General features: G+C 47.7%; 2 pseudogenes; one reads left to right on the forward strand and one right to left on the reverse strand.

The window, feature by feature from the left end:
- Window positions 1-408: 408 nt before the first annotated feature.
- The window catches only part of LOC105466326 (rab5 GDP/GTP exchange factor-like), a 29,823-nt pseudogene continuing 14,701 nt past the window's right edge, over window positions 409-15,530 (reverse strand).
- Window positions 6,729-8,078, forward strand: LOC105466325 (suppressor APC domain-containing protein 2 pseudogene; annotated as a pseudogene).

Consider the following 15,530-nt stretch of genomic DNA (forward strand, 5'->3'; position numbering starts at 1 on the left):
ACCTCATCTGGCCGACCCCATCTCTAACATAAAAATTTTTTTACACTGGTGGGGCGTTTGGGAGAAGATTAGGTCATGAGGGTGGAGCCCTCATGAATGGGATTAGTGCCCTTATAAAAGGGACCTGTGGAAGTTTGTTTGCCCGTTCCGTCATATGAGGACATGTGAGAAGGGACCATCTATGAGAAACGGTTCCCTTAGCAGACACCAAATCTGCCAGCACTTTGATCTTGGACTTCCCACCTTCCAGAACTGTCAGAAACTGGCCAGGCACAATGGCTCACATCTGTAATCCCAGCACTTTGGGAGGACGAGGCAGGAGGATCACCTGAAGTCAGGAGGACCTAGGGGAGTTTGTCTAAACACTTCTCGAGTCATTTTAGTAGAACAAACCAAATAAAATGGTGCTAAAGGCAAACATTCAATATATTTCATTTTAAATTAAAAAATTAACATATAAAATGTCATGCAGAGCAGACACCATTCTTTTTTTACATATTTACAATTTTACATATTTACTTATCAATATAATTTCTATCTTTACAATTATAAAATTATTTCGAACTGTGGAAAAGTGGTACCATTTAATTTCCTTGAACATACACTTTGTAGCATTCGTTTTGTCCTTTAAAAGGCAATTATTTACCAAACCACAGTGAATGCCAGAGGAAGCACATAGGAAAATCATGGAGGGAAAAAAGATTGAGACAAAATCTGCACACAAGCCTTAAATGAATCTGTATCAGTAACTCAAATAAATAGTATTTTATTATTAACTAAGCTTCCCCTGCTAGGAAAAACAAAACAAAACAATCCCCATATACTGTACCTTTAAAAATGCTCTGACATTTACAAGCAATTTAGTTACATTCTAGATCCCAATCAGTTGAGTGTAGTAAGGGCTACCTATAATTTAGGCTCAAATAAATACTCTCCATGTAAACTGTGATCATCCTGCACAAACTTGAGGTTGCAGTGGTGGAGGAAGTTTATCATTTTCAATGTTTTCAGAGTCAACAGCTACTAACGGTTGATTTGGAGGCTTAATTTTCAGCGGGTATTTCTCAACAATGTCTTGAACTTCTCTTGTAATTCCATCTGTCCAATCTATGAGGTCTTTTTCCAGTTTCTTGGCTTCATTCATGATCCTTTCTTGTTGTTCATTCAACTGAGACAGGAGATCCAAGTTCTTATACATTTGCTTGACGCCTAAGCAAGCATCAGGAGACCAACTCTCAGCTTCTTGCTTCCTGGGAGAGGTCTGGCCAGACATGTAGCGATCAAAATCCTCCTGACTTAAATTCAAAGACTGGGCGTCTAACTTCTCAATGAAAGCCACGGCACAGCACTACAAGAAGAGGACGTTAATACAGTCATATTAGGAAAGCTACGCGTACTCCAATCGATTTGTAAAAATCTTTTGATCACAGAGAATTTAAAATAGAAGCAAAAGTAAACAAAACAAACTCATGAACTTCCGTGTAATTCAGCCTCAAAAATTACCTACTCCTATCCCCGGTCATGCTTCCTGTACACTCCCAGGAGCTCTGGGGCCAATGTCTGGGTGCAGCCTCCCCAGGTACACCATGAAGCCATTCTGTCTGAGTCTTCCCAGACCTGCTATCCCCACCCAGGATATAGTCCCCGAGTGGGTGTGGTTCCTCAAGACACTGGTATGGCACACGGACCTCTGATCCTCAAATAAATATTTTAACATCAAGTGGTTAAAAGAACAGCTCTGAAGCAACAGAACCTGAGTTGACTGTCACCTCTTTCACTTAACAACAACAGTGAGTGACCCTGGGAAAGTTACTTAAGCTCTCTGAGGTTTCTGTACCTGTAACAGAAATACCAGGTATTCTGTTGGGAATGGGGGAAATACCATTCAGATTTATTGTGAGAATTAACAACATAACACATGTCATGGGCTTCCAAGAGGCCTGCAGTGAGCAATGAATACATGGTAGCAATTATTAGCACAGAAATGCCACTGCAAATGCCCAATTCAACAGACATCTGAGCCGGGTGTGTTGGGTCATGCTTATAATCCCAGCACTTTGGGGGGCCGAGGTGGGAGGATTGCTTGAGACCAGCCTGGGCAACGGTCGGGATAGAAACCTCACCTCTAGAGAAAAGGAATAAAGAAAAAGAAAAATGTGATTCATCCGAGGAGAACGGAAGCGCACGCCCATCCGGCTCATGGTGTGTGTGGAGCTGCTGTGGCCCCTGTGACTGGAGAGAGGAGGTGATTCTAACTCCTCACTTAGGTGAATGGAGACATGGCATGGCCACTAACAGAAATAAAGAATACTGGAAAAGAAACAAACATCTGAAGGGGACGTAGCTCTGAACAAATTATATTTGAGGTGCGATACAAGTGTGAGGTCAAGACAGGTGACACAGAGCTGTGGGTCATCACTGCACAGGTGAGTGACAGCTCTTTGACAGAGGAGATGGTGCAGGAAGAGATGCAGAGACGATGGAGTCCAGGGAATGACACAGTTCAAGGTGGAAGCAGAAGACACAGACTTTACAAAGAGACAAGGAAGTAGTGGGATTGTGGAAGCCAAGGAACAACACAAGTTGCAGAACCAAGGACTCATGGAGAGTGCTATGAGAAGCGAAGAAGATCTGTTGGTGATAATAAAGTTGCTATGTAAAATATTCTAATAATATCTGCACTAACACTGAACTGTCTGAGTTTCAAATAATTGATAATGTAACGCCACCCATGCTTCATGATGACAAACTGACATTCAAAGGAGAAATACAAACTCTGTTTGTAGAAGATGCTCAATTACTCGAATACATGGCTTTTCATTTTCAGAACCTGATAGAGGACCAACCCAGAATGTCTGTATTTAAGGATTTAACCCACAGAGTTTCAGATAAAATGCTGCTGCTAAAATACTAAATACAAGATTATTTTTGCTGTGATAAGAGCAATGGTAGAAAGTATTCAACAAAGCACACCAAACAAAAGAGATTTCACCATTTTTTTTTTGAACATGTGATAAGATTATCTGAGGCAACAGCTTCCTAATTATGATTTCCTTAGGTTACTAAATCGAGTGCCCGCGGGGTTTGTCAGCTGGAAACTTTCTACTTTTGCCAGAGCAGTTTCATTGGAGCAGTGGGTGTAGGGGACGAGACAGACTCTGAGTCAGGCAAGAAGAGGATGAAGAGGGAAGGCACAAATGTACTTAAGGCTGCAGGCCAAGGGCCCTAGAAGCTGCTGTGTGTGTGCAAGCCAGCCACCTCTACTGTCAGTGACTGTGGCTATGCTCGAATGCATCCTGGTCCTCCTTCACTTCTCTCACTATCTGCCATGTCTCCACGTTCACACTTCTCAGGGACTTCCAAGTTGTCTGACCCACTCTGGATAAAGAGCTGAATCCAAAAGGCTCTTCCCTCGCAAGCAAGTGTATGTTTCATTTATATTAAGAAATATAAGGCCAGGTGTGGTGGCTCATGCCTGTAATCCCAGCACTGTGGGAGACGGAGGTGGGTGGACTGCTTGAGGCCAGGAGTTCAAGACCAGCCTGGCTAACAAGGTGAAACCCTGTCTCTACTAAAAATACAAACATCAACCAGGCATGGTGGCACATGCCTGTAATCCCAGCTACCTGGGAGGCTGAAGCATGAGAATCGCTTGAACCCGGGAGGCGGAGGTTACAGTGAGCTGAGATCACGTCTTTGTATTCCAGCCTGGGCAACAGAGACACTCCATCTCAAAATAAAAAAGATATATGAGTACCTCTAATCTCATTCTACATGGGCCACTTAAACTTTTTTAGTACTACGGATTAAACCACCATGTACCTGGAAGGATGGAAAACAGTGTGAATAAAGGTGAAAGCATCTGATCAAGAGCATTCCCAAGTCCCTCCACCTGCAAATCACCCTCCCGAGATGCTGGTGACTAGAGTGACACATAGCTGAACACAATGGTGGAGGGTGATGAGTGATGGGGGCAGGTCCAGGTTTGGAGGAACCTGAGGCTTCTACAACTTTTGGAATCTACTTACAGGAAAAGGAAAAAAAGTGACAAATACAAAAGTAGGTATAAATGTGAATACATACTTAGAATCTAGAAATAAATCATGACATATTTCTAGAGATTCATGTACCTGTTTTGAGACATTTTTTGGCAATTTATCAAAAATGCTCCCTATGCATCCTGGCTTCCCCTCCCCATCTCTTAGTTCCTAGGCTTTCAACACAAAAAACCAAGTCCATAAGCTGCCCCAAGGATCCAAATTCATTAGCTTCACAATATATTCAGTTGAAAGCAAATAAGCAGAGTTTACTAGGAAGAAAAAGAAAGAATTCAGGTCAGGAGCAGTGGCTTATACCTGCAATTCCAGCTCTTACGGAGGCTGAGGTGGGCGGATTGCTTGAGCCCAGGAGTATGAGACCAGCCTGGGCAACACAGTGACACCCCATCTCTAAAAAAAAAAAAAATTATCCCAGTGTGATGGTGCATGCCTGTGGTACCAGCTACACAGCAGGCTGAGGTGAGAGGATTGCTTGAGCCTGGAGGTCAAGGCTGCAGTGAGCTACGATTGTATCACAGCACTCCAGCCTGGGTGACAGAGTGAGACTCTGTAGAAAAAAAAAATACATAAATAAAAGAAAAAAAAAGGTGGGAAGTATTCAGCCTTATTAACTGATACATAATTAGATACTGTCTTGCCTATAATCAATAACCACTGTAACAACATAATACTTGAAAATCATTTCACATCCTCTGAACTGACCTGTAAAAAAAATCTCAGTATTCAATTCTTAGAACTTGAGAAATAAAACAAAAAAAATCAATCTTAGATCCTCTATAAAAATGAATTAAAGTGCAAGATTTGCCTTCTTCACGGTTGAAGAGGCCCAGCCAAGTGAAGGACTCTTCTACCCAGGACCGTGGGGAGTGATGCCCAACGCATGTCATCTGTTTCCGTAGGACAAACACAAGCTCTGACCAAGTGCTGGGAGGCAGAGTGTCTGTATGGCCTGGTCCTTGTGCTCCCTGACACACAGTGAGCTTCCTCAGCCATGCTGCCTTCTCAAACAGGAGCATTTACCTGTCACAGGCCTGAGTCACCTGTCACATCCCCAAAACCACCACCTTCCTAGTCCTTCTCTACAACACCAAGAACTCACTTACTCACCAGATTGGTGAAATAGTAGCCATCCTCTCCAGTCATCAGTCGGCTTGGATTGCAGAAGCGTGTGATATACTGGATACTAGACTGAAGGGGTGGGGGGTCTGTCCTTCAAAACGATGTAGATGAGGGTGGGGAGGAAGTCATCCGCTGACCCTGGCTCGTTCTTGGTGATCTTGATGGCATTGAAGATGTGCTTGCTGCACTTGGTGATGCAGGCCAACTTGTCTCGAGGCACACGCTTGGAATCCATTTCAATGATATCTACAAAGCAGAAAAGACAATATTTCCCATGAAAAAAGAATCACAAAAAAGAAGCAATAGGAAAATCATGTTTTATCTCTAAAGTTATGAAGGAATCCTCACTAACCCCCTTTCCAGGAGTTAACTTAGTGTATACGTGACTTACTAAATATGATCTCATACAGAAAACAGAAACAAGAGCCAGATACTACACAGTGTGCCCTACAAGCACATTTCTCTAATCCTCAGATTATGCAATGGATACTCATATTTTTTTTTTTTTTTTTTTTTTTGAGACGGAGTCTCGCTCTGTCGCCCAGGCTGGAGTGCAGTGGCCGGGTCTCAGCTCACTGCAAGCTCCGCCTCCCGGGTTCACGCCATTCTCCTGCCTCAGCCTCCGGAGTAGCTGGGACTACAGGTGCCCGCCACCTCGCCTGGCTAGTTTTTTGTATTTTTAGTAGAGACGGGGTTTCACCATGTTAGCCAGGATGGTCTCGATCTCCTGACCTTGTGATCCGCCCGTCTCGGCCTCCCAAAGTGCTGGGATTACAGGCTTGAGCCACCGCGCCCGGCCTCTTTTTCTTTTTTTTTTGAGATGGAGTTTCACTCTTTGTTGCCCAGGCTGGAGTACAGTGGCCTGATCACTGCTCACTGCAACTTCCGCCTCCCAGATTCAAGCGATTCTCCTGCCTCAGCCTTTCAAGTAGCTGAGATTACAGGTGCCCACCACCATGCCCAGCTAATTTTTGTATTTTTAGTACAGACAGTGTTTCACCATGTTGGCCAGGCTGGTCTTGAACTCTTCACCCCAGGTGACCTGCCCGCCTTGGCCTCCCAAAGTCCTGGGATTACAGGCGTAAGCCACTGCGCCTGGCCAAGCCCACACTTCTAATCACAATGTAAGCTGCCTCTGAGCTCCATGGAGAAGGAAGAAGTTGTCTGATAATCTTTTTATTGCTTCTGTGCTTCTGTTACATTTTAGAATGTTTTCGACAATCTCAATTTGCATACCGCTTTTTAGAAATGTGGCTACCACACAAAGCATCTTTCTACTGGATACGAGAATACAAAAATCAGCCGGCGTAGAGGTGCATGGCTGTAGTCCCAACTACTCTGAGTTGGCTGAGGCAGGAGACTGGCTTGAGCCCGAGAGGTTGAGGCTGCAGTGGGCTACGATCACACCACTGCACTCCAGCCTGGCAAAGAGTAAAATCATGTATCCAAAAAAAAAAAAAAAAACCTATTGTCGCCGCTGGCTGAGCGTGCTGGGCCGGCCCCGCTGTGGGGCCGCGCGGGGACAGGCGCGGGGACAGAGCCCGGGTGCCCATGGCCTGGGCCGACGCGGCTGAGCGGGCCTGCGTGCCTACCCCCGGCGCTGGCGCCCAGTACCGAGGGGCTGCCGCTCGCCTTCCTGCAGAGCCTGCGCACCCTGTTGGACATCCTGGACCACCCGCGGCGCGGCTTGCGTGCACCTGCGCGAGATCCAGTCCCGCTGGCAGGGCGCCAACGCGCAGGACCTGCCCCGCGGGATGCTGGAGGGCCTGCGCCAGGTGGCCACGGCCGGCGGCTACCTAACTTTCGAGCGCTTTGTGGCCGGCCTGCGCACCTCGCTGCTGAGCGCCAACTGCGGCCCCCGGGACCCCACGTGCGCCCCGGCCCGGCCTGGGGTTTGCGCTGGACAACGAGCCACGGATGGTGGAGAAGCCCCTGCCCAGGTCCAGGCGGCGCGGCCCACAGCCCGGAGCAGCTGTGCGCCCCAGCAGAGGCGCCGTCCTGCCCCACGCAGCCTGAGCGGTCCCAGAGCGTGAGCGCCAACACAGGTGCATCGGCCTGCAGGGCCCTGGAGGCGGACTCAGTGCCCGAGAGGAAATCAGAGGCACACCATCACCACCGGCATGGACTGCGGCCTGCTGAAGCAGATGAAGGAGCTGCAGCAGGAGAAGGAGGTGCTGCTGCAGGGTCTGGAGATGATGGCAGAGACGCGACTGGTACCAGCAGCAGCTACGAGTGCAGGAGCGCCAGTGCTGCCTGGGTCAGAGCACAGACAGCGCCGACTTTGGGGCTGCAGGGAGCCCCCGCCCACTGGGGCGGCTACTGCCCAAGGTACAGGAGGTGGCTCAGTGCCTGGGAGAGCTGCTGGCTGCGGCCTGTGCCAGCCGGGCCCTGCCTACGTCCTCCTCCGGGCCCCTCCGCCCTGCCCTGACATCCACCTCGTCCCCGGGCTGACAGCAGCAGACTATCCTTATGCTGAAGGAGCAGAACCGACGCCTCACCCAGGAGGTGACCGAGGAGAGTGGGCACATCATGCAGTTGGAGCAGGAGAAGTCGGCTTAAGCAGCTGTTTGAGGCCCACGCCCTCAGCCAGCAGGATGTGGGGGGACCTCTGGACTCCACCTTCATCTAGCCCGTGTGGGCTGAGCGGACCCCCAGGGCAGACCTGGCACTCAGCCTTCAGGGCGGGCGCCCCGTCGCACCCTGGCTCTGACTGGAGAGCCCCTGCAGGCCCAGGCAGTCCCGGAGTGCGGGCGCCTTCCTGCCTCACTTGCCATCCAGGCTCCCCAGGCTTGCCCCCGGCTGGTCTCCGCACCGAGCCCTCGACTCGGTTTTGGCTCCTGGTGCTGACATACACTGGGGCTCTCTTGAGTCCGCATGGTCCGCAGTTACTACTGCCGCTGTCAGGGGACAGTGGGGGACTCCTCCACGAGTTACCGCCTCCCCGTTTCCAGCGGTGCTGCCCTGGGTCCCATCTCCAGGAAAGGCAAGGCTCACGCCAGGCTGCACTTCCGACAACGGCCAGCAGAGGGGGGCTGGGCGGCTCCGATGCGGCGCTGAGGCTGCACCCGAGACCAGGGGTGCAAGGGCAGCTTCCTTCCCTCAACCAGGGCACCAGGACAAGGTGGCTGTCGCTAAGACAGGGGCAGATGGAGGGGGTGGGGATGGCCTCTAAGCGGGGGGTGCCCGCCTGGCAGCGGAGCCCCAGGGATGGCGGTCAGACTTCGGGTCCCGGCCAAGGCTGAGGGACTGGCTGCAGCGGATCGGGGAGCCAGGCAGGCGACAGCTTAGCCTGCATATGCCTCCCGCAGACCCCGGGGTGATAGCCTTCCTCATTCTGGCCAGGAGGCTGCCCCCCGTTGAGTCCCACAGAACAACCTGTGAGCCTGGCTCCTCAGGAGGGGGTTCAGCCTGGGCCCCCAGGCACGTTCTAGGCAGAGCCTGTGCCCCCAACTCAGGATTCCCAAGGTCTGGGGTCCTGCTCACCCCGCCGCCCCGTTTCCTCCCACACCCAGCCTGGCCCTAGGTTTCAGCAGGGAGAGGCCACTTCCCTCAGCCAAGAAAAACGAGAACCCCCAGGGTATAAGAGGAGGCTGGGGTAAGTCCCCTTGGGCGTCACTCCCTGCCCCCCTGCCTAGGCCCACTCCTGTTGGTGCTGGGGTACGCACTGGTGGGAGGCCCTGCTCAGCCCATCCTGGAGGGTCCCAGTGCCACCAGAGCCAGGTGCATGGCAACATCATGGATAGGTTCTGCAGCCCAGGGCCCCCCAATGCAGGGTCAGTGTGTGTGGGGTGGGGTGCAGGGACCCCTCGTGCCCAGAGCACTTTGGTGCACTGTCCCACAAGGCACCCCTGTCTCAGAGGAGGTGTTCTGGCAGGCAGCATGGCAACTCCCTTCCAGAACCCAGCTCCACGTTAACCCGCCCACAGCAACCCCTCAGAGCCACATCCCCTGCTGCACCTGGCCTGCAGGGGTGTCCCAGGACTGGCCCAAACCAGCCCAGCATGCAACTGCCCTCCTACCCTGAGGATGGGAGTGAGCTTTCCAGGGGACATAAGGACTCCAGGCCTGGACCTCCTGGGAGGGTAAGGGAGTAGGTCCTGAAGGCCTGTGCCCCACAGCCCCAGCACCAAGTGGACTGCAGCGCAGTGGGTGGACCAGCGGCAGCCTGGGAGAAGTCACCACCACCCCACCCCCGTCAGCAGGCTGCAGTCAGACCATTAGGGCCTCCCCACATCTGCCTTTGAGGGTGCCTGTCATGCCCTGGAAGATCCTAGCATCTTTACAGGACTGGAAGCAGGAGACAGAACGGTGTCTGCCCCAGGCTCGCAGATGGTTTGAATGGTAAGACAGGGTTTTACTGGGTGAAAAGGAGGAAAAGGGGGAAACGGGGACTCTCACAAGGTCGAAGTCCCTGCTAGAGTGCTTTCCGCCAGCAGCTAGAATCCCAGGTTCTACACAGAAAGAAGAGGGGCCAGGCTCCCCGCTGCTACAAAAGGCTGCGCAACTTCCCGAAGCTCCACCCCACTGCACAGGCCGGTTGGAGTTTTTCCGGGGACCCCTTCCCACCTAGCAGTCTCACCATGACCATCTCATTCTTTTTGCTATATCTACATAGTCTTAAATAGATTTAATACATGTTTTGATAATTTACATATTTTATGGACATTTCTATTTATCTAACCCACTGAATCATTTTTGGTGGCTTTATAACATTCCATTATATTAACTGACTTATTCGACTCTTCTCTACCACTGTGTATTTGAGTTGCTTCCCCTCTTTCATTGTTGTGCATCGTAGCTATCTTGTTTTGGGTTACTTCTCTGTGATACATTTCCAAAAGTGGCATTAACCGCTTAATAAGAATAAATAACGTTGTAACTCTAAGCATCTATTGCTACTCACACTCCTCAGAAACTCAGCGCACACTGTCATTAACCACGTGTATGTGCTTATTTCCCTATGGCCCTGACAACATTGGGCTTGATGATTTTCATTTGGTTTTACTGATTTTATAGGTGTAATATATGTATTTATTCCTTTCTGCCAAAGAACATTTAAAGTCTATTTAAAAGATAAATGCAATTCAGCACAACAGCACAAAATTTACTATATTTTCTATAGTAACATCTATTACTATAGAAAATATAGTAAATACAGATAGATATTAAACAATTTTTAAAAATTTTAAACAATAGGCCAGGTGCAGCAGCTCACCCTATAATCCCAGCACTTTGGGGAGCCGAAGCAGGTGGTTCACCTGAAGTCAGGAGTTCATAGACAAGCCTGGCCAACATGGTAAAACTCTGTCTCTACTAAAAATACAAAAAATAGCCAGGCGTGGTGGCATGCACCTGTAATCCCAGCACTCAGGAGACTGAGGCAGCAGAATCGCTTGAACCCGGTAGGTGGAGGTTGCAGTGAGCCGAGCTCGCGCCATTGCACTCCAGCCTGGGGGACAAGAGCGAGACTTCATCTCAAAAAAAAAAAAAAAAAAAATTTAAACAGTAAGTAAACAAAAACAAACAAACAAAAGCATGGAGAGACCCCAAAAGCAGAGCCACAGATGACAAGACAGAAATGTTTTCCTGGAAGATGTCTAAATTAGTCAAGAGTCAGCCCATACATCTGCCTCTAACTAAACTTTTTAGCAATCATCACTAAGATGAAAACAGTTACATAATTCAGGGTTCAAAAGACGAAAGCAAACGAATTCTTCAGGTGAAATTCTGACACCAAAATCAAAAATTTCTCCCAAGGGTTCTCACAAGGATGTCACAGTAGAAGAGCATGAATAAGGCCGAGAACAAACCCCTGGGACCGAGAACAAACAAATTCTTCAGGTGAAATTCTGACACCAAAATCAAAAATTTCTCCCAAGGGTTCTCACAAGGATGTCACAGTAGAAGAGCATGAATAAGGCCGAGAACAAACCCCTGGGACCGGCTGTCACAGACCTCATCTACATAGGCCATTGACATCACACACCAAGGGCCAATACATCCTGTGGAAGCCTGCAACAGTCTGACGGTCTGGCTTAAGTCTAAAAGGATGGCAGGACTCTCGGGGTCGCGGGCAGTCACCTCGTTCCCTCAGTGAAAAAGGCCAAAAGCACTCACGGCACTTTGTGATCACCGTGACTGCAGCCCTCGTTACTGTCGACTACTTACCCATATCCATGCCATTTGTTGAATTAAAATTGATCCCTCGTCTATAAAGGCCTAAGTACACCGGGCACGGTGGCTCACACCTAGAATTCCAGCACTTTGGGAGGCCGAGGCAGGCGGATCACAAGGTCAGGAGATTGAGACCATCCTGGCTAATACAGAGAAATCTTGTCTCTCCAACAAAATACAAAAAATTAGCCGGGCATGGTAGCACGCGCCTGTAGTCCCAGCTACTTGGGAGGCTGAGGCAGGAGAATCGCTTGAACCTGGGAGGCAGAGGTTGCAGTGAGCCGAGACTGCACCAATGCACTCCAGCCTGGGCGACAGAGTGAGACGCCATCTCAAAAAAAAAAAACAACCAAAGCGTAGGTACTACCTTTAGTGAAGTTTACATATTTCACTATATTAAGCTCATTTATATTCATGACTTCCCACTGTTGCCTTCCACTTTATCTGAGTTTTATTTTTTATTGCACAGACTTTTAAAAAGTTAATACAATTAAGCCTTTTACCTGGTCATTAAAAACAATTCTTTTGGCCAGGCGCGGTGGCTCACACCTGTAACCCCAGCACTTTGGGAGGCTGAGGCGGGTGGATCACCTGGGGTCAGGAGCTTTGAGACCAGCCTGGCCAACGGGGTGAAACCCCATCTCTAATAAAAGTACAAAAAGTAGCCAGGTGTGGTGGTGGGCACCTGTAGTCCTGGCTACTTGGGAGGCTGAGGCAGGATAATTTCTTGAACCCGGGAGGCAGAGGTTACAGTGAGCCAAGATGGCACCATTGCAATCCAGCCTGGGCAACAGAGTAAGACTTCATCTCAAAAAAACAAAACAAAACAGAACAAAAACAAAAACCAATTTTTTTTTAAGTTTTTAATTTTCTCTTTTTATTTTTAAAAAATATACAGAGACAAGGTCTCACTATGTTGCCCAGGCCGGTGTCAAACTCCTGGGCTCAAGTGATCCTTCTGCCTTCACTTCCCAAAGTGCTAGTATTACAGGTGTTAGCCACTGCACCAGGGCAAAACAATTTTTTGAAAGTTCAATTTTAGCTCCTCTCCACAGCTGAAATACATGTTCTAATCTACTTCCCCCCCTCCAGAGTCTGGCTCTCTCACACAGGCTGGAGCGCAGTGAGTGGAGTGAGCTCACTGCAACCTCTGCCTCCCAGGTTCAAGCAATTATCCTGCCTCAGCCTCCCAGCTAGCTGGGATTACAGGCGAGAACCACCATGCCCAGCTAATTTTTGTGTTTTTGTTTTTTGAGACAGTCTCGTTCTGTCGCCCAGGCTGGAGTGCAATGGTGGGATCTCGGCTCACTGCAACCTCTGCCTCCTGGATCAAGTGATTCTCCTCCCTCAGCCTTCTGAGCAGCTAGGACTTGCCACCACGCCTGGCTAATTTTTGTATTTTTAGAGACAGGATTTCACCATGCTGGCCAGGCTGGTCTTGAACTCCTGGCCTCCAGTAATCCAGCTGTCTTGGCCTCCCAAAGCTCTGGGATTAAAGGCATGAGCCACCACACCCAGCCTATATCCTAATCTACTTTCTTCTCAATTTTTTCATGTTTAGCTCTTTGATTTGGCTGGAATGTAAGGTGCATGGTGCGAAACACATAACTAAAATAAACTCTATACAGGAATCTGTCAGCAGCAGCAGTTAGTAAAGTGCGATCTTGTTCCCCCTCCTCCTCCCAGTTGTCATATAAATTGCTCCTCATAAATTAAATCTATTTCTGAAATCTCTGGTTTATTTCACTGTTCTGTATTTTCATTTTTTACCCAAATCTCATCTAGGTGTGATGACTTTCATTTTAGAATATATTTAAAAGTCTGCTGGATTTAGAAGCCTCCCCACTTCACAAATTCTTGCTTTTTAACCGCTCACCAAAAAAAAACCATATAGTATATTTGTTTCATTGTTTTTCTAGAATAAATAATGTAACATTTTGTAATTTAAATGATATTTTAAGTATTTATACTGACCTGCAAAGTATTTTTCTTTTTCTTTTTTTTTTTTTGAGATGGAGCCTCGCTGTCACCCCAGCTGGAGTGCAGTGGCATGATCTCAGCTTACTGAAACCTCTGCCTCCCGAGTTCAAGCGATTCTCCTGCCTCAGCCTCTTGAGTAGCCGGGACTATAGGTGTCCTCCACCATGCCTGGCTAATTTTTATATTTTTAGTAGACACAGGGTTTCACCACATTGGCCAGGCTGGTCTTGAACTCCTGACCCCAAGTGATCCGCCCACCTCAGCCTCCCAAAGAGCCAAGATCACAGGTGTGAGGCTCCATGCCCCGCCACCATCAAACTGTCTTTTAATTCTTTAGATGAACTTCTAATTTGCTACATTAAATTCTCAATATTTAACATTATTGCTGTTGTCTTTAAAAATTATTATTTAAAAAAATATGCTAGGCTGTTTAATTTTCTTATCACTAGTATGTACACTGTAAGTAAATTTTTTAGACTTATCTTGCCATGTTGCTGTATTTGTACTTTTATTACTGTTCTGTTTTCCCTTGGATTTTCCTAAGATTATTTTTTCATGGATTTCCCAAAAATTACATTTGCATTCATTCTAAAAGCACTCATTACATGATGAGTAGAACTCAAGCCACTGTACCAATTATACAAAAAGGACAAGAAAATGCTCAGACGGCTTTCAATTTACATGGGAAGACTGAATGCAATCATTATTAATATTCTGTAATTACAAACAAGAAGGACAAAGTACCGTGGGGCACACCGTAAGTCTCACTTTTTCTTACTGGAGCTGTCTCCTTCTCTAGATCGGTACGGTGGTAGCAGCAGTAAGTGTGCTTATTTTATACTAACGCCTGTGGTGAGACGATGGTGACCAGATCTTTCTAGCGATGCTCGCAAGAAAAGTTGTTACCTTCCTGCTCTGCGGTGTGAACCCAAGTAGATCCAGAACTACTCTATGAGAAAAGTCCTAATGCTACCCACCCTACCCCCACAGTTGACTGAAAGCAGGATGGGCCTCGATCTGAGCATGCTCCGTAGGTCAAATGCATGGGTTTTTATTACCACCACCCCACACCTCTATTTCCAGTTCTCCAAGGAGACTTCCATCTAGCCCTCACCTATGAATTGATGAAATATATTTACACTATACATTCTCTAAGTTTCATTTCTGTACTAAACTAGATCACCAGACAAATATATCCATGGACTACACTTTAGATCTGCTGGCGATATTTTTTCAGAGAACTAGTTTTAGTTTAAGCTTGGGCTTTTTTTATATTTTTAGACAAGAGTCTTGCTGTGTTACCTAGGCTGGAGTGCAGTGGTGCCATCTTGGCTCACTGCAACTTCTGCTTCCCAGGTTCAAGTGCTTCAGCCTCCCTTGTAGCTGGGATTACAAGTGAATACCATCGCACCGGCTAATTTTTGTATTCTTAGTAGAGACGGGATTTTGCCATGTTGAACAGTCTGGTCTCAAATTCCCAGCCTCAAGTGATCCTCTCGCCTTGGCCTCCCAAAGTGCTGTGATTATAGGCATGAGCCACCACGCCCAGCCTATGCCTTGACTTCTATGTAGGTAATCACAGTAGTAGCTACATTAAGAACATGTTTATGAACTCCAAGTACCATCAAATTATGACCCTGTTCTCTCAATCTTATTTTAAATTCATTTTGTAAACCTCAAATCCTTTCAATAAGCAGAATGGGTCTATATAACAAAAGGACTACTGTTACGGAGTGTGAGGATTTTTCTTTTTCTTTTTTTTTTTTTTTTTGGAGACAGAGTTTCGCTCTTCTTGCCCAGGCTAGAGTGCAATGATGTGATCTTAGCTACTGCAATCACCACCTCCTGGGTTCAAGCAATTCTCCTGCCTCGGCCTCCTGAGTAGCTGGGAGTACAGGTGCCTGTCGCCACGCCTGGCTAATTTCTGTGTTTTTAGTAAAGACGGGGTTTCACCATGTTGGCCAGGCTGGTCTTTAACTCCTGACCTCAGGTGATCTGCCCACCTCAGCCTCCCAAAGTGCTGGGATGACAGGTGTGAGCCATCACGGCCAGCAAAAAATGAGCTTTTGTTTTTTTTCTACTATTAAGACCTCAAGTCTAACTTTAATACAGGAGATAACATTTTAACTGATATTTGAATTTTCTTTTATGGTGCTATAATTTAACTTGTTATTGTTTTATTTATCTTTCTTTAGAAAT

The sequence above is a fragment of the Macaca nemestrina genome, chromosome 4 (assembly GCF_043159975.1).
Source record: "Macaca nemestrina isolate mMacNem1 chromosome 4, mMacNem.hap1, whole genome shotgun sequence".
Lineage (NCBI taxonomy): Eukaryota > Metazoa > Chordata > Mammalia > Primates > Cercopithecidae > Macaca > Macaca nemestrina.